We start from the raw sequence: 19,231 nt of genomic DNA, 5'->3' as shown, positions 1-19,231 counted from the left end.
CAGGGGATGTATAAAATTTTCTGAGGTTAAACCTTGTTGTGCACACCCATTTCTCAAGTATTTGCTTAAAATTCTGACTTCTTTTCTCTAATATATAAAATCATTAAGATTTGGTAAATTAGAATGCAAATTAGTTTTGAATTTACATCAAAATTGATTCTGATATTTTCTTGCCAAGAATTTATTTATTTCATGATCCTCAGATTTTTGAGGCTTACTTAATATTCTTATCATCTTTCTCTTATGCTTGCATTACTCAGAGACAGAATTGCTGTACTCTTTCATATGTATTTCTTAAGAGTAAAAACTTCAGAGTATTTGTTTGGGTATCAAAAGTATTTTAAATTAATCTCATGGTAAAACAATTCTAAATACTCCTTTCTATGTTTTTACATTTTCAAATTGAGGTTTTCTTCAGAGCATATTTTACTGAATATTTGTGTTTCACAATAACAGACTCAGAAATTTCAGTCACTAAAAGCCATTTATTTACTGATATATGTACAATTTGGATTTTTAATTTTGTGCAGTTACAATAATATTTGATAATAATATTTATGATGCTTTCATGAACAAAAGTATATTACAAAAATAGATGTATTTCACTATACCTTAATAAAAATGGACATGTACATGTATCATTATTCAAATGTTTATTTTCACCTCTGGGTATATTTTACCAAAATTATTATAAAATAAATCATATAACATTTATTAATTTATGTTTATTTGTTTGTATCATATTTATTTATTATGTTATTGTTGTATACATATTGCTGGTTAATACATTCTTTTTTTTAAAGAGAGAGAGAATTTTAATATTTATTTTTTAGTTTTCAGTGGACACAACATCTTTGTTTGTATGTGGTGCTGAGGATTGAACCCGGGCTGCATGCATGCCAGGCAAGTGCGCTACTGCTTGAGCCACATCCCCAGCCCCAGGTTAATACATTCTTAAAAAGAAAATGCTATTTAATAACCATAGCAATGGTATATTAAAGAGCTTTTTAAACTACTCTTTTAATACATATTTTCTTTTATCTTTCTAAAACCTTCTAGAATCTGTAAATTTATAAATATACACATTGAGAAACAAGAGATCCTATGGCAATAAGTAATATATCAAAGTGTCAAAACCTGATAAATTCAGTGCTAGAATTAACAGTTTTCCTGAATTGCACGTCAACGATATCTCTAATGCAGATAGTATGCAAAACATTAAAATATCTAAATAACTGTAATTGAAATGATTCAGCAAACTATTTGGCATGACCATATATGTCCTCAATTTTAATCAAATATATATTAGATTTATGTATAATATATAGGTTAATTAATTCCTTTATGATCATTATCTCTTCTTTGAGAAATGACCTCTAGTAAACAGCCTCATTTGGCCTCAGGATGTGTGTACAGTAAGAAAAAAAGTCTCAAGAGTTCTCTCTATTATATTCATATATTCCCAAGGCCTTTCACATACTGGTCAGTCACACACAGCAAGCAATTTGAAAGTTCATGAAGTTTTGCAATATAACATTGTTATCCTTCCAAGGCATTTCTAAGAATTCTGTGTGATTTATTAAAAACATCAAAGAAAATGAATATGTCTTTTTAAACCCAGAACTTGAAATGACACTGTACTCAAGAGATCGAGTTTATGAAGACAGGAGTTATGTGTTATGGCTTCTGTTTATCTGCAGAAGAGCTGTCAAGGTGAAAGGGGTTGTGTGAGAATGGCCTTAGGCCTGAGCCTAAGCAACTCCTGTAATGCCAGATTCATGGGACCCCAATAGACCTCCAGGAATTGAATCTGATGCAGTCACACAAGAGTGTTTATTGTAAGCTCAAGCCTGGACTCACAACCATTTCAGATACAGTGGTCCCAAAGAGTGAGTCTTGACCCTTAATTCATTGAAGATTAATAGATTTTTGGGGATATTGTATGCATCACAACATCACACAGCCAATAATTTCACATCACAGAAAAGTCAAACAACAACTCTTAACATTGATTAGCACATTCATTGGCAGGAACAAGTTGTGTAAGGGTGATTGGTTAGTTCAAGTTGTGGATACATTTGAACTGATTGGTTTAGGCCATGAGAGGTTGCAAGAGTGTATATGATAAACTTTCCTAATCATGTTACCAATCAACAAAACAACTGGGAAGGTCACCTGGTGTTTCAGGTATTTTCTGTGTCTCATGCTTTTTGTGGTAGCTAGGGGGTTGCTATGGGTCCTAACCTAGTGCAACTGAGTAAGGATCACTTGGCATGGAAGATCTCTCCAGTTATTTACAGACAAACAACTCAGCAGGGTAGGTATATGCCTAGGAGCACTCTGAGTTTTTCCATGGAAAAGGGTAACTCCTCCCTTTGGACAGGCTTTGCTCTGAGGTAGAGGCTGGTTTCTCAAAAATGGAGTCACATCAGTTTCTCACTCCCTTTAAAAAAACTCCATTTTGAAACCTGAGGTCATTATTAGAGGTCATTTATCACCAGGCACACCCACAGAGCCCTCTAATATGGCCTCAGACAAATTACCTCCCCTCACCCTGATAAACTGAGTAAAGCCTCTGGCAGGCTTTCCTCTCCTGATAAGAGTGAAAGGTGAGAATATCAGGATGGAGACCACCAGACCAGATATTTCTGACCTCAGGGTAAATGAGAAATCTGATGGCACCTGAAATTACAAGGTGTGGTAAAAAAAAAATAGTATAAAAAAAATAGACTGAATAAACAGGGATTCAGCCAGCCTAAACAAGTATGTACTCCAGCTGGAGAGCCTGATGAGGACCTACACTGACATCCCATCACTTGCCATCATTTTCCTATTCTCTGTGTGATCCTCACTGCTCTCAAACTCTACCGCCTTGTCTGGACCTTTGTGAGAGCTGCAACTTCTCTCTGTGACCCTCTCCTCAACTGGTCGTCCACTCCCCACCAGAAAAAGCCTGTTTTGATTTGGGACCTGATCACTGCTGTCTGAGTGAGTGTGCATCTACAGGACATAAAGCCTAAGGCTTGAGAGTTTTGAACTTAGCATTCAGAGGAAATGTCTGCCACTAGCCTGTCATGATTAAATCTGTTCTGCAATGTTCAGAATTAATCTAAAATTGTTTTCTGGGAATTAATTAATCTAGAATTGCTTGGTGTTATTTGATTATCTCCACTGCAGTGCCTATCATTAAGGATTGTTGTTTTCTTCATTAGGAACCTGTAGAGTAAAGTTGTATTAAGAATTTGAGTGAATAAAGAATTGAAAGGGGCAGAAATGCATGGACATTCTTTATTTCTCCCCTTGACTGCATATGTCACAAATTTGCTCCCTGGTAACATATTGTTATTATTTATAAAGTATTAAATAAGGAATTCTTATCGCTAAAGATTATTATTATCTTCAATTCTAAATGTTGACTTTACTTTTGGCATTATCTCTGTCCCTTGACTGTTATTGTTACTGCTGTTTACTGGTAATGAGGCCTTGCTTTCCCAATGCTGAAGTATAACACCAGAGAAGCACGTCAAGGCAAGTTTAGAGTGGAAAGTTGAAGCTTTATTAAAGGACAGCAGAAAAGACTTCTCCCTGGAGGAAGAGGGGGACCCAATGAAGTGGAACCCCCGTTCTCCACAGAAAAGTCCACTTTACCATGGCTGATTTAGGGACTGTCAGCCAAAGAGTCTCTGCAAAAGAGTTCAATGTAGATAAACTTTCTATTTTTGTGTTGCCCTGTTTACTTGGCCACTGGCCAGGAAGATACCAGCACTCCAGGTGCTGGACACCCCCTTACTATTTTCACAAATATATCCAGTGTAGTACTTTGAAGAAAAGTGCAAACAAGGCCTCTGGCCGTGATCTGGGCTTCACAGAGATGTCTACATTTTTAAGAAAAGTTACAAATGGGCTCCATGATAACAGCTGGCAGAGGGAGGAAGAAAGGGAAGAAGAAGTTCTCCTCTTCTCAAGTGTTGTCCTTGAAGGGTTAACTTGCCCAGAACAGTGAAAGAAAAAGCTGGTTTTATGTGAACTTCTGCAGACTGTAAACCTCTGAGCCCCTCTATTTACATGCTGGGTATAAAACTCTGAAACTCCCTGAACTTGGAGAGATTGATTGATAACAGCAAAAGCTGTGCTCTCTGAACATGGCTGCAGCCAAATAAAACTGTTTCCTGCTATCTTCAGTGCCTTGCTTCATTTGTCCCTACAACAAACTGGGACACAGCATTGGAGGGAGTTCTGTCACATGTGGTGAGTCAGGTTCGGCAAGAGAAAACACCAAGTGGGCTGCTATCCCATACATCTTTCCCACTTAGAGTAGCAATCTGATTCTGATTATCACCCCAAAGCCTCTCCCCACAACAAGAGGCCTTTACATATAAGGGTCTGCTGACTGCCCCATGTCAGTCACATGTCATTTGGAAGCCAATGACAGATCCACATGGCTCCACCACAGGTGTTTTATCATACACCTGCACTCCACTGCTCCAGGCCCAGTTCCCAGCAGGCTCCAACTCAATGGCATCTCTGTTCTACACCATTTTCATGAATTCCAGTCAATAAAGGCACTATCTGGTTCATTCATGATGAGCAACAGGAGATCCGATGGATCTCCAGTGCTTCTTGGTCATGAGAATTTCAAATATTTCACTGTATCGGACTAGCAACTATCCAAGGATGAAGTAGGTGGCACTGTGGGTCTCGATTCTTTCAGGAACCATTAAGGGGTGAGAAAACTCCTTTCAAAGAATTATATATATATTTCAAAGAATTATATATATATTTCAAAGAATTATATATATATTTCAAAGAATTATATATATTTCAAAGAATTATATATATTTCAAAGAATTATATATATTTCAAAGAATTATATATATTTCAAAGATATATATATATATATATATATATATATATATATATATATATATATATATATATAATACAAGTAAAAGTAGCAATAGATATGCAAATCCAAATTCTTAATGGAACATATATCATTCAAAGATCACAAAAATATTCATTTGACTCTACATGGGGTTATGTATAAACTTGTTCAACTAAGGAGCTCACCATTGGTTTAACTTTCAGTTGCCCTGGGGTTTGGGGGGAGTGATCTGTTCATGGAATTTGTATTTGCCAAAGTCAGAGTACACACATGAATTTACCTGTGATAGCAGGAAGGGCAATATATATGTATATAACTATACATGTTCTGACCCAGCCTACAGAGAAAGGGAATCCATAAGTTATATATTTGTTAAATTTGACGATCCATGCAGAAGTATTAGAATGAAAATGTGACTAGTGTTATAACACACACCCTTGATAAAGCAAAAGGAAAATCAAAGTATACACAATTCCTCCTATGATCTGCCTGCATTTCTTTATTTTAGGTTTGCTTTTATGCATATGTTAGGATTAGTACTCAGAGTCTAGTAGGGTACGGATTAGGGTCAGAGAGTCAATACTTCAAAGGGAAAATATTAAAATCAATCCAATGTGTATATGAACATGTGCTACACAAGATCACTTCCCACTGTCATCCAGAACAATGCCTTGACATTACCATCACCCCAAGTTATACACAATTAGAGGGAGAAGAAGAAGAATATCTGTGAATACATACTGGAATGGAAAATGCTCAGCAGTTCACAACCTTGTAGGTGGCAGAGGAGATTACAGTGACTGAGCCTTTAATCTCTCCTACTCTTGGTTGTGCCCTTCCAAAACCTGATATCAGGTAGTTTTTACTGAGTCTCTGGAAACAAAGAATTGAGAAACAGAATGCATTAATGGAAAGCTTTCCAGCACTCATCCTGGTGAATATATGAATAGACTGCTGCTTGCTTTGCAGATGGGCAAGTCCTACTATGTTCCTAAGTTCCTGAATTTTTCCTGAATTTTGGCCACTCTCCAGAAGGGGCTCATGGTTTTGTGTCCAAGATATGTACCAGCTCCAAGCTCTGTGAAATGGCCATTTCCTGGATTGTTGAAAGGAATGCCAAGCATCTCAGAAAACTCAGAAATCAGTGTGACTGGTAAGGGTCTCAGTGGAGAAACCCTGCTTGGCTAGATATCAACCTAAGTAGCATGATCAGGAGCTGTCAATGCCCTAGTGTTCATCTTGTGGAAAAGTCTGTCCCCGGGCTGTTTTCTTACCTATTGTTCAATTCCCCTTCATGACAGGAAGGTCTTCGCCTCAGGCCATCCCTTTGTGAAGCCTCAAGAAAATAGTTTCAAAATGGAAATGAAGGGGCCACACCTGTGGCTCTTTGGTAAAGTGCTTTGTGAAGGGATGTGTCTGAATCAACCTCTTGGCACTGGGTGAGGCTGTGGATTAGATTCTCAGCACCCCATGAAACTAAATAAAGATCCCATATGTCCATCCAAAACTAAAATTACAGAAAAGAACAGTAATTTTGGATTAAGTCTCTCGCCTTTTTCTGATAAGGCTCCTGACCTCCATTTAGTTCGAAGGGATTCTTTGGTCAAATGAGGTGTTCCAAGCCCTGCAGTAGCTAGCATATAAGTGGTTGTGTTTTCTGCCTTGGACATTGAATAGCTGGGATAACAGGTATACACCATATCATAACACATAAAGAATCTACCCCCAACAGTCAGTAGGCTTCTAATTTGAGAAGTAGGGCAGTATTACACAAATTCTTCTACTTAATCTCATCTAAAATTAGTCAAGTTCCCAATGAAGCTACAGAAACAAAATTTCTATCAATATTCTCTGTTGATAGAAATTTTTATTTGCCAAACTCAGTTGCAGTCATATCCTATGGAGTGATAGTCATATCCTATCACTAACTTTAGCATCCCAGATCTGGTCTCTATTTCTCAAAGCCAGCTTCCCAGTTCCTTCTCTGCCTCAATGCCTCCCATTCCCATGGGTGAGCCCACTGCCCTTGTCTAAAGCAGTGTACTCTCACTTCAGTAACTCCTCATGCTCTGTCTAGTGAGTGTCTCCTTCAATTATCTGTTCACAAAAGAACCTTGAACTACAAACCTTGTCATTGCATCCATCTTGCAAGAAAAGCTTTCATGATTAGAAGTTGAAAACAACTAGAAATAGAAGAAAAAAAAACAGCTGGATGATATGGTGTATACCTGTAATCCCAGCTATTCAAAGTCCAAGGCAGAAAACACATAAGTTCTAAACCACCCTGAACCCCTTGACCAGATTCTGTCTCAACATTCTTAAAAGGGTCAGGATTTAGTTCTGTGGTTGGGAGAATGCATGCCTAGCATATGTGAGACCATGAATGCAATTCTTGATACTGAAAAAAAAAAAGAAAAATGCAAACAACAACAAAATAAAGATCACACATAAGAAATGACCTTCTAATACATTAAATAATCAAAAAACAAAATATTTTTCTCCCAAAATGGAAAGAAGACAAATTTACATGCTTTCACTTGTTATTTTTAACATATTGGAAATCCTGGCCAGATCAATCTGCAAGAAGTACAGGCAGAGGACATGCCAAATGGAATGGTAGAAGTATAATAACCTCTGTTCATAAGTGAGATAAAGTTATATCTGGAGAATCTCAAGATTCCAAGAAAATAATCACCACAATGAATAAATTCAGCAAAGGTGCCAATACAAAACCCCACACACCTAAACTGTGTTTCTATACACTAATAATAAAAAATATATATATATGGAAAGAAAATCAAGAAAACAATTTCATCTGACAAGTAAAATAAAATGTAATACTAGACCCAATGTAATACTACCCAATCAAGTAGATCAAACGTGAAGACTTTAAAACAAGCAATGAAACTTAGAATAACACCAAAAAGTGAAAGATATCAAATGATCATAGGCAGGAACACTTAAACTTGTTAATATATCAACACTATCCAAAGAAATCTACAGTTTCTGTTCCATCCCTAAAAAAATTCCTAACTTCTTTTTTTTCATGAATACCATTTTTATTTCATATTTTTATTTACTCTTATTCATTTTACATGAAAGTAGAGAATATTTTGATTTATTCATGAAAACATGGAATACATCTTATTCTAATTAAGATCCCAGTCTTGTTGTACATGATGCAGAGATTATTCATTGCAAAAATTTAAAATTCCCTCCTAAAATGATAGGGAATGTGAAAACAACCAACTACAGAAACATTTTGAACAAGAACAAAATTGGTGGTCTAACCTGTCATAATTTCAAAACTCCATGTTATAAAGTTACCAGTCATACAAACACAAAAGATAGAAATGTTGATTAATAAAACATGGTAAGAAATTCAGAAATTTTTAAAAAAAAAGTTCTTAAGTGATTTCTGACAACAGCATTCCATGGAAATGGACAGTATTTTCCACAAATACTGTTGAGAAAACTGAATAGATAGCAACACATCAAACAAGGAAGTTGGGCCCTTATCTGACACCATGGACTAAAATTAACTCAACATAAATAGAGGACCTAAATGTAAGATCCGAAATATAAAACTCATAACACACAAGAGAAAAAGACCATGACAAGGGATTTTGACAGGGACTTTTTGAACAGCACATCAAAAGCACAGGCACCAAAAGGAAGAATCAAACTGAACTACATCAACCCCCAAAACTTTGATTCATCAATCGACACAGTCATTCGTGAAAAGATGACTCACTAAATGCAAGAAAGCATTTGAAAATTATATTTCTGATTAGAATTTAAGATCTATGATATAAAGAGCCCTTATACCTCAATAAGAAGAAAACAACAAACCAATATTAAAATGGGCAAATGACTTCCACAGATGTTTCTCCAAAGAAGATATGCAAATGGCTGAGAAGCACATGGGAAGATGTTCAACATCAATAATAAGTGGAGAATCAAAATCAAAATGAAAATCACAATGAGATCCAGCTTCAAACACATGATGAAACAGAAAGAAACAGAAAACAGAAAAATCCCTGATCAGCTCCCATTCTCCAGTCCAGAAAAAAAGAGGCACATCCACCCACCACCACAACTAAAACAGAAAACACCAGTGCTGCTGAGAATGTGATGGAGCCAGAACCCTAGTGGGTTAGAATGCAAAGTAGTGCAGGCTCTATGGGAAACTGATTGGTGGTTCCCCAAATTATCAAAAGGATCATTCAAATGACCCTTCAATTCTACTTCTTTTGAAGACATATTTATATGCTTATAATTACTACAGGATTATTTATTATACTCAAGGGTACATTGAGGAAGAATATTTTTATTTTTAGCTGTGCATTATAGTTATACATAAGCATGGAATATAGTTTGTTCCAAGTCAGTCTCGAGAACTTGCCCTTTCCCTCCCCTCCTCCCTGACCCGGTTTCATTTCTTCTTCTATACTGGTCTTCCATCCATGTATTTATAGTTTTCTTAACTCGTGCTTTACAGATATACATAAAAATAAAACTTACTGTGGTCTCTTCATATATGTATATAGGATAGTATGGTCAATTTCATTCTACAATTTTCCCCTTTTCCTATCCCAAGGAAGATTTTTTTATGTGTAGTACATGATGAAGTATTATTTGGTCTAAAAAACAAAGAAAATCCTGGCTGATAGTAGAGTAAGGATGGACCTTGAGAATACAGACTGTACGATCCTACTTATATGAAGTACAGTACACACAGTAATTAAAATAATACAGAAAGGAGAATGGTGACTTCTTAGAGCATGAGGGAAATTGATGATTACTGTCTAACAAATGAGCTTCGATTTTGCAAGATGAGAAAAGTTCTGTGGCTGCATGCTGGTTTCCAAAGAATGGAAAAATAAGTGTAATGGACACCACTGATGTGCCTTCCCAAATAGCTGACATGGCAAAACTTTGCTGTGAATATTTGAAAATGTATATAAAATTAAACTCATTCTGCTAATTTCCACACAAATAAAAACCAAGTAAATTCTCCACTAGTAGAAACTTATCAGAAGGAAGTTCTCTATGAGTAGAAATGTGAAAGGATCATTCAGGTTGAAAAGATGGATCACTCACTTGGTCATGCCAAGAAATAAAGAATACAAAGAGGGTAGCTCCTCAGGAAAATTTAAAGCAAGTATCATTGTACAGACAGTTTTTAACTCCTCTCCTAATCTGACTGAGGTGCAGTGGTGTAATAATTATAGAGCTCTTGATATTGCCAGAGCATGCACACCATGAGGCCAGTCATGTGCACGTATGGGCCAAGGACACCAACAAGCTGGGAGGGCCCTGTGGAGACTTGTGCTTAGGGTCTCTGTCTTTGTCTTGGCAGAGGGAAAAATGCAAGGGAGGATGCAACAGGTGGACAAACAAACAACTCTCTCAACAATTGTCCTTGGATCTGTGAAACTCCTGGCAGTTTCCTTCCAGAGTCAGTCCCTTTGAACCACAATGGCCATACCTCACATCTTGGAGGAAAAGCTCCCCCCACCACTCCTGAGGGACCATCCCTGATCAGCTTCCATCCACCAGACCAGGATCCAAGAGGCACATCCACCCACCACCACAACTAATGTAGACAGATGTCAGATAAGAATGAGAACGCAGAAATCACTGTTGGAGCTCCAGATCAACAGGAACAAGCATCAGTGCACTTGGGAAAGGCTTGCCATCACCAATGTGTTCCTGCCATCCCCTTTAGCCACAGATGCACACATGCTACCCAGCCACAGAGACCTGTGAACACCTCTTGCTGAGGCACGTACATGTAAAGATGCACACTCATTACAACCCCTTCCACCACAGATATCATTAAACACCTCACATTTAGAAACAGGTGCATGACCCACAACTCACTGCCATCCCACTGAAAACACAGATGCATAAATCACCTTTATCCCTTCTTTCCCTGAATACACACACCACAACTTCCTTTCTAAAAAAAAATATACTCTATACATACCCACAAATACACATGCCTGTTATCACCCAGGTACTGACGGACATGCAACTATAATGAATACTTTTCCAAATTCAGGCTTATACATTTCTATATACTCTACACTTCCTGAAGGCATGCACATGATATAACCAAACACTGAGTATGCATGCACACCGAAATACAACATACAACCCCCCTACACACACACACACACACAAAAAAAAAAAAAATAAACCCTATTTGTTACCAGAAGTCACATAAACAAAACCCTAAGTACTCTGGAAAATCTCACACACTTGATCCTCTCATCAGAAATACAATATACACAAAAATCTCTTTGAACTTCTACAAGATTGAGTGCAACCAGAAATACCCTGATTACAAAAATGTAACATCCTTAACCCTAAATGACACAGGTACAGTCACCAACATACACAGATAAACATGAGTCCATATTCCCAGAATCACTTGATATGCAAACACCAACTCCCCAAAACACATAAAGTTTCCCAACCCTTTCCAAATGTACACAATAATGTTGTCACCTACAATCTACTCATTGTCATTTCCCAAATACATACATAACACATGTGTGGCCTTAATACACATATTTTACCCTGCACTCTAATGTCACACCCTTCCCTAAACAAAAAATTAAATTCAATTAAAAAATCAATATTTTGTGAATATCAAATGTATTCACCAAAATACTCCATTCAAACACTCTTCTTAATAATTATTCACAAGTCCCACCATGTCATAATAACCCATATACACTGTCAGTACCCAATCCTCCTAACTTGTATTCCCATATAAATATAACTCCTATATTCTCTCAGTGGAAACACACACTACCCATCTACAGTTTGAGAATGAATACTCAGCCATCACACTTCCTAAATACATTCACAGTCCTAGATTATACAAGTCTGGGAACACACGTGTCCATCTGAATCTACAAATCCACAGTACTCCCACAGACCCAAAGTACATGCAGCCACTCTCTCACTATTAAAGGGCACATAACTCACTATTAATGTACAAAACTGCTCATACTTTCTGATATATTCAGTCAACAGCATACAACACTGTGGAGCTCTGAAAATCCTCAATAGCATAAACTTCCTATCTTCCAGATGCCTGACTGTAACCCCAGAGTTCCTCATGCCCAAATTAAAACAAATACACAGCAAAATCCAAACAATTCCAATCAATAACCTTCCTTAGAAAGTCTCATACATATTCCAGTCGCCTCCAAGAAACACTTAAAATAGATATGAAGTAGGACCGAAGAGGCTGGATACCAGAGGAATTTTCAGAAAGCAGGTTTATTGGCTATTGCCAACCAGTCCAGAGTGTGTTTCATGCCTGAAACATTCTATGGACAGATAATTTCAAAATATTTTGACTTTTATGTCCCATGGGGGAAAAGGGCTTGAAGATTCACTTGACAAGTGTTTTTCATTCCATTCTCTAGGCCAGAGAGAGGTTTCACATGTATTTACAAAAAAAAAAAAAAATCTGGCATTTACAAGAAAGAGGAAGCTACCAACCACAGTAACCTTTGCATACTTGCTGCTGATCTGACAAGAGAAGAAGCTTAATTATGGCAAGGGTCTTTTGGTTGAGAGTATCTGGTGTGCTTCAGATACACATATCTTTAGACCACACATCAATCAGTATCACCCAAAGAGCAATCACACAAACACTCCCTCAGTAACTGAATGGAGCAAACAAATTACTTATTAACATGACAACAATTTTTATTCTCAAATGAAAACATACAATTACCTCTATGTTGCACATACACAGAATGCCCCAGAATATGAAGTTCAACAACAAATCTCAGATGTACAGACACTGCTAACTCTTCCTACATACTCACAAAGGATACCCCTCCATTCCCAAGAATAACATGATCACCTCAAAGCCCTAAACAAGAAAATACACAGCAGTCCACTTGAGACATTATCAACAGAATCTATACACATCTATGTGCCACATATACATAATTCCAAACACCCCAACATACCCCATGATTCCATTCTCTCCAAATCTCTGAACACCAAAGATTATGACCCTAAATTCTGACGTAGACATCATGAACATACACATACATTCTAAAATCTGAAAATGCACAGATCCAACACATAATAGTAAGACAACATCCTAACTCCTCTCAAATGCATTCACAATAGTCATGTTCACAATAGTCCACAATGCCAACAACACCTACAGACGCACCACTAAAACCCTAAACACATGTCCTGCCAGAAAGGTACTCATCCAACACTGACCAAAGAAATCACTCAGAAAATATTTACACATGACAACCAAACAGTCCCACACAAGAGAATTTATGGTGTCTTGTTTCATATCCTTTCCATACCTATACACATGAAACACATGAAAGCACAAAGTCCTGGTGCTAGAGGGACAAGTTCTTGTGTTCTCTCTCTCTCTCTCTCTCTCTCTCTCTCTCTCTCTCTCTCTCTCTCTCTCACACACACACACACACACACACACACAGAACATTACATACATAATCTGAACACTGACACACCCAGTTCAAGGATATTATCTTGTAGGCCCTGCACACAGAGGTAGAGGGGTGAAGATGCCGATTTCAGGCACATACCTTGTTGTTGAAAATGTAAGAAAATATAAAAGTGCAAAGGAAAGAGCACATTCCCTCCTATAAAACTGAAAGGTACTTGCCAGCCACTCAATAACTGCTCAATATAGAGAAAAACTCTTCAAATAATAAGAGAGTACTCTCAGATAATTTTCTGGAGATGAAGGTACTCTGGGACATTTAAGGGGTTTCTAAAAGAGAGAATCACTCCAAATAGATTCTTTTGAGTATCCACCGTCAGCCCAGATGGATGTCTTCTAGCTGGAAAGCCAGACCATTGCGCAATGTGTGTTCCCATGCCAGGGCTGGGCATGTTCACCTGGGCTCCTCCCTAAGCCACATCAGCTCCAATTTCTGAATGGGGTCTGCAGTGTTCTCACACAAGAGGCCTTTGGCATCCTTACATGCCCAAATTCTAACCTGAAGATATTACTGGCATGCTTGTTGCTCAAAAAATTAGTGAGTAAATTGTCAGCTTTTCTGTGTTACATTCAGACAGAAGGGGTGAATCTGGTTAGAGGAAGTTCTGGGGCCTCTTATATTTTGGACAGCAGCTGTCCTAATCACTTTCCAAACCTGTGATAATATACCTGAGATCACCACATTCAAAGGAGCAGAGATTTATTTTGGCTCATGATTTCAGAGATTAGAGTCCATGGTCACTTGGCCCTCTTACCTCTGGACCTGTAGCAAAGCAGAACATCTTGCCAAGAGTGTATGACATAGGAAAACTGACCACCTCATGGCTGCTAGGAGGCAGAGAGAGAGACAGAGACAGAAGTGCATTAGGGTCCCAGTACCCCATCAGTGGCACATCCTCAATGAGGTAATTTTCATCAAATGGGCCCCACTTTCCACAAGCTTCCAACACCTCTCAATAATGACTTCAGCTGGGAACCAGATGTTTAAGAGGTGAGCCTTTGAGGAACACCAAATGTTAACCAGAACATCTATCCCTTGTCCCCAAAAGCTCATGTCTGTCTCACAGCAATAAATAATTAAAAATAAATAAATAAACAAGAATTTGGACTCCAAGAGTCCACAAATATCAACAGTGCATTCTCAATAGTTTTTGTCCAAAGTCTCTTCTGAGACTCAAGGGAACACAGTGATGCTGAACCCTGAATTGAACGGTTTTTTTTCTGCAATTCTCTTCTTTTTAATTCATGAGTATAGCTTTCTTTTCTCCCCACACCCTCAACCCTATCTTAATGACTAACCATAGAGTCAGTTAAAAGCACTAAAGTCAGTTAAAAGGGCCCTTGCACTGGGCACTCCACCTTACTATATCACAGGAAATGTCCAAATTAAAAGGTATTGGCAGAAGTGTACAAAAGACACTGACTAGGAGGGAAACCAGACACACACACCTTCAGAATTGCAAGCATATAAAAAATCACATTATCTTAGATTCACAGGTCTGGGATGTATCAGGGTCCACTGGACCCAGATATAACCCACAGAATCCCAACTTCTTTAAATAAAAGTTTTTTAAGATAGAGGGAGAGAGAGAAAGAGAGAGAGAGAGAGAGAGAGAATTTTCTAATATTTATTTATTAGTTTTGGGCAGACACAACATCTTTATTTTTATGTGGTGCTGAGGATCAAACCTAGCGCTGCACACATGCCAGGCGAGTGCGCTACCACTTGAGCCACATCCCCAGATCCTTAGTGACATTTTTTAATAAATATTTTTTAGTTGTCTATGAATATTTATTGATTTATATATGGTTCTAAGAATTGACCCCGGTGCCTCACACATGCCAGGCAAGCTCTCTACCACTGAGCCATGACCCCAGACCCCTCTAAAGGACAGTCTGTCAACACTAGAAAACTGTGCTTGTGTCCACCTGCCCAAGACTGAGAGGACGATTCCACATAACACGCTGTATACACTTTCACTCAGCAGTACTAAGCAAGATGAAACCAGGAGCTAACCATTCATCTCTGAAATGCTGAATTGTTCCCAATGAAGCCTTTTCCTCTCCCTCCTCTCTGCCTCTTCAGTTACTGACTTTCATGAGTGGAAGCAAAGCAGCAGAATCAAACCTTTTGTAGCTGCATTGGCTGCAATCCTCATTAATAATCAAAAAGAAAGTTAACACATTTCAAAGATACAACTATGCAGGGGAAACACAACTAGCCCCAAAGGGAAGAAGAGGACAGTAGTAAGGAGGAAACTGAAAAAGCACAGCAGGGCACACGTTAAGTCTAGTGCTCCATTAAGTCTAGTGCTCCAGGTGGGAAACTAGGGCACCTGGTGGTGTGATATGGGTCCCCTAGAGCTTCAGCCTCCTTACCCTCCAGCCTGGTCTGATGTGGGACCACTCCCTAGAGCTTCTGTGCTCACTCACTTTCACTTACCTGAGCAGGTGTTCATAGGCCTGCCACTGCTCACCTACTGAGCTCTCCACCACAACACTGGCTCCACTCTCATAGTTTGATAAATCACTGTTTCTGGGGTTACTGGGTTGCACTCTGAATGTGATATGCACATCCTGGTCGCCAGCCTTTCCTCTGAAGTATGAATGCAAACCTTCACAACCCCTCAACTCTTCACTCTGTAAGCCTGATAACCAGCATCACATGGACAATACCAAGGTCAGCTGGGAATGAGGACATAGCCAGACCCACCTAGACCATGGCCTCTGTGAGCCGATATGATGTTAGTTACACAGCAAAATGAATCTGGACATAGGATTCTGAGGCTGCCTTTTGCAAGCAGGGCACCCTGATAATCTCTCCACAAGTCATTGAGCCTGATAAGGGTTGTGTCCTTCCCATTCCGGAGATGCCTAAAGGTGGCTTCTGTGTAACGGAAGTAATCTCTTTACCAACCACACCATCCTTGGCCCCAACATTACAAAGTTTTCTTTTCTGGAGAACCTGCAAGTATTTTCAATCTTTCTACCCTGGCTTTTGCTCCTGAGCCCCATGGTATATCAGGCTGAAAGCAGCTAGAAATACCCAGGCCATATCTCAAATGCTGTACTGCCTTGAATATTCCCTGCTGGATAAATTAGTCTGTGTTTTAGTTGCCTTTTACATCACTGTGGCAAAAAAAAAAAATCTAACAACAACAATTAGAGCAGGGCAAGTTTATGTAGCTCATAGTTTCAGGTCTCACTCCACTGACCCCCAACTCCATAGCTCTGGGGCCAAGGTGAGGCAGAACATAGTGGGGGAAGTGTAGGGAGTGGGAAAGCACCTCAGCATACGGCAATGAGGAAGCAGAGAGAGAACTCTGCACACCAGGGACAAACTATGAACCCCAAAGGCATGCCCCCTCTGATTGACTACTTCTAGGTCTACCCTACTTGCTACAGTTACCATCCAGTTAGTCCATACCAGTGGATTGATGCACTCATTAGGATTAAGCTCTCAAAACCCAATCATTTCACCTCAAAACTTTCCTGCATTGTCTTACACCTGAGCTTTCCAGAGACAACTCATATCTAAAGTATGACCGTCTCTTACCTTTAAATAAGCCTCCCATGAATTCTAAGGACATGTGCAATGTAGGCCAATTCTTTTTTTTTTTTTAAAGAGAGAGAGAGTGAGAGAGACAGAGAATTTTTTAATATTTATTCATTTATTTTTCGGCAGACACAACATCTTTGTTTGTAGGTGGTGCTGAGGATCGAACCCGGGCCGTACGCATGCCAGGCGAGCGTGCTACCACTTGAGCCACATCCCCAGTCCTATGTAGGCCAGGTCAGGTGCAAAAGAAAATAGAAAGGGGACACACACCCTCCAGGGACTCGGGTGGAAACGGAAATGAAGGGTTCCGTTGGCTTCGGTCTGTGGCTCCTCTCCCCCACCCACCCCCATTTTCTATTCTTTGTAAGAAATTATGATCCCCCCAACATGAAGCCCCTTGCAGCACAGAGGTCAGCCTGGAGAGGGGTCCTGGTCCCTCCAGTCCATCGACCCTGTGCTTTGGGCAAAATGGGCACCTGGGTCCAGGTCAGCCTTCCCAGGCCTGATGCCCTGATTCACGTCTCTGTCCCCAGCCCAATTCCACCCCTCCTGAAATGAATCGGTTCATTACTAACTATCTCTGAGCTTGGAGGGGACCCAACGGCACCTTCACTGCTGTCCCAGTGTGACAATGATCAGGACCCACCTGCACAACCCTTGGAAGGACAGGAGTGAGGACATCAGGTTGGTCCCACCCCATCCACGGAGCACCCTGTGTGGGCCAGGCTGTGTGCCAGGTGCGGAGGGGACAGTCAGGAGCCAGACCGTCAGGCAAGAGTCCTGGCTTTGGAGAAAATGGACAAGAATCAACAGTGTGAATACTTTAAAAGGAGACTTTCTAAAGTATTCTGTTTTTAGTTGTAGTCAGACACAATACCTCTATTCTACTTATTTATTTTTATGTGGTACTTAGAATTGAACCCAGGGCATTGCACGTGCTAGACGAGCACTCTACCACGGAGCCATGACCCATCATGAGGCTTCAAGTGCCCCCATAACTCAGCCCGGCCCTGCGGGATGACCCGCCCAGTTCCCTGGCAGAGTGGCCCATAACCCCCTGGAGTCCATGGATTGATTATGTTTGTTTATTGGGATTTGGAGAAATATACCTGGTCCCCAGAGGCCTCGGGATGCGGGGACATGATTTTGAAACACAGGTCGTTGGAGGGAAGGAGAATTATAAGGCAGAGTCCCAGCTCAACTCTCCCAGAGAGCAGGAGGGATGCCACTGTCATTAATGACCAGAGTCAATGTGGTGTCACAGGAGTCACGTGGAGAAGTCCCGAGCAGAGGCTGGCAAGGTCCCCAACCCCAGTTCCATGTCCCCAGCAGGCTGACTCCACACCAGCCCTTGGAACTCACTGTTCCCTCTGCCTGGTCCTCTGTTCCCTGCAGCACTGACACCAGGCTCTTCTCCTGATGGGGTCAGTGCTGAGACCAAGCAGCGTGTCCTCCTGGAGGGCTGTCCCCTCCGCCCTCCTGATGCTGTCCCCTTCTCATAGAAGTCTTGTCACCACCCCATTGCTGAACATAAGTGTGGACTTGGCTACTGTTTCCTCCCCAGAGAATGGAAGCCTTTGTCCCTCTCTGTCACCTCTGTGTTCCCAATGCTGAGCTTCAGGCAGGCACACAGTAGGAGCGCAGGGCACACGGTGTTTGTTGAATGAGTGAGTGAGCGGGGTCACCGAGGGCTGTGGCGACCCCTGGCTCCTGTTCTCCCCTCTTCTTCTGCGGTCAACCCCAGTAACCGTGCAGGCCACTCTCAGGACATACGGGGACACTGAGGTTCCGCGTGTCCTGAGGCCACACTGTGTCTGGTGGCAGGGCAGAAACCAGGAGCCAAGTGGCAGAGCGGAGACAAGAGGAATTTAGAGTCCCACCCAATGGTCTGGGGCCTGGGCTCTGTCCCATAACTTGGCCTCTCAGAGACTCGATCCCCTCCTCTGTAGAATGGGGACAGTCCCATCAGACCTGGGGAACACACAGTAGGTGCTCACCAAACGGTGTCACAGGCCAGATCCACCTTGAGTGCTGTGTCATTTGTAGCCTATCATTCCCCCTGACCACAGGTGCCCAGAGAGATCGCCTCCCAGAGAGCAGGCCCCTCAGAGGCACTGGTCACCCGAGGCAGGCCAGCCAACAGGGGTCCTGATGGTGACCCTGAGCTCTGTCATTTCTCCTGCGATGGAGGCTCCTCCATCTGTAAAATGGGACAGCCAGGGCTGGGGTAACCTTCCAAACCCCGGGGTGGGTGGGGAAG

The sequence above is a fragment of the Marmota flaviventris genome, unplaced genomic scaffold, assembly GCF_047511675.1.
Source record: "Marmota flaviventris isolate mMarFla1 unplaced genomic scaffold, mMarFla1.hap1 Scaffold_83, whole genome shotgun sequence".
Lineage (NCBI taxonomy): Eukaryota > Metazoa > Chordata > Mammalia > Rodentia > Sciuridae > Marmota > Marmota flaviventris.
The sequence above is the reverse complement of the archived record's forward strand: the minus strand, read 5'-3'. Positions refer to the sequence as shown.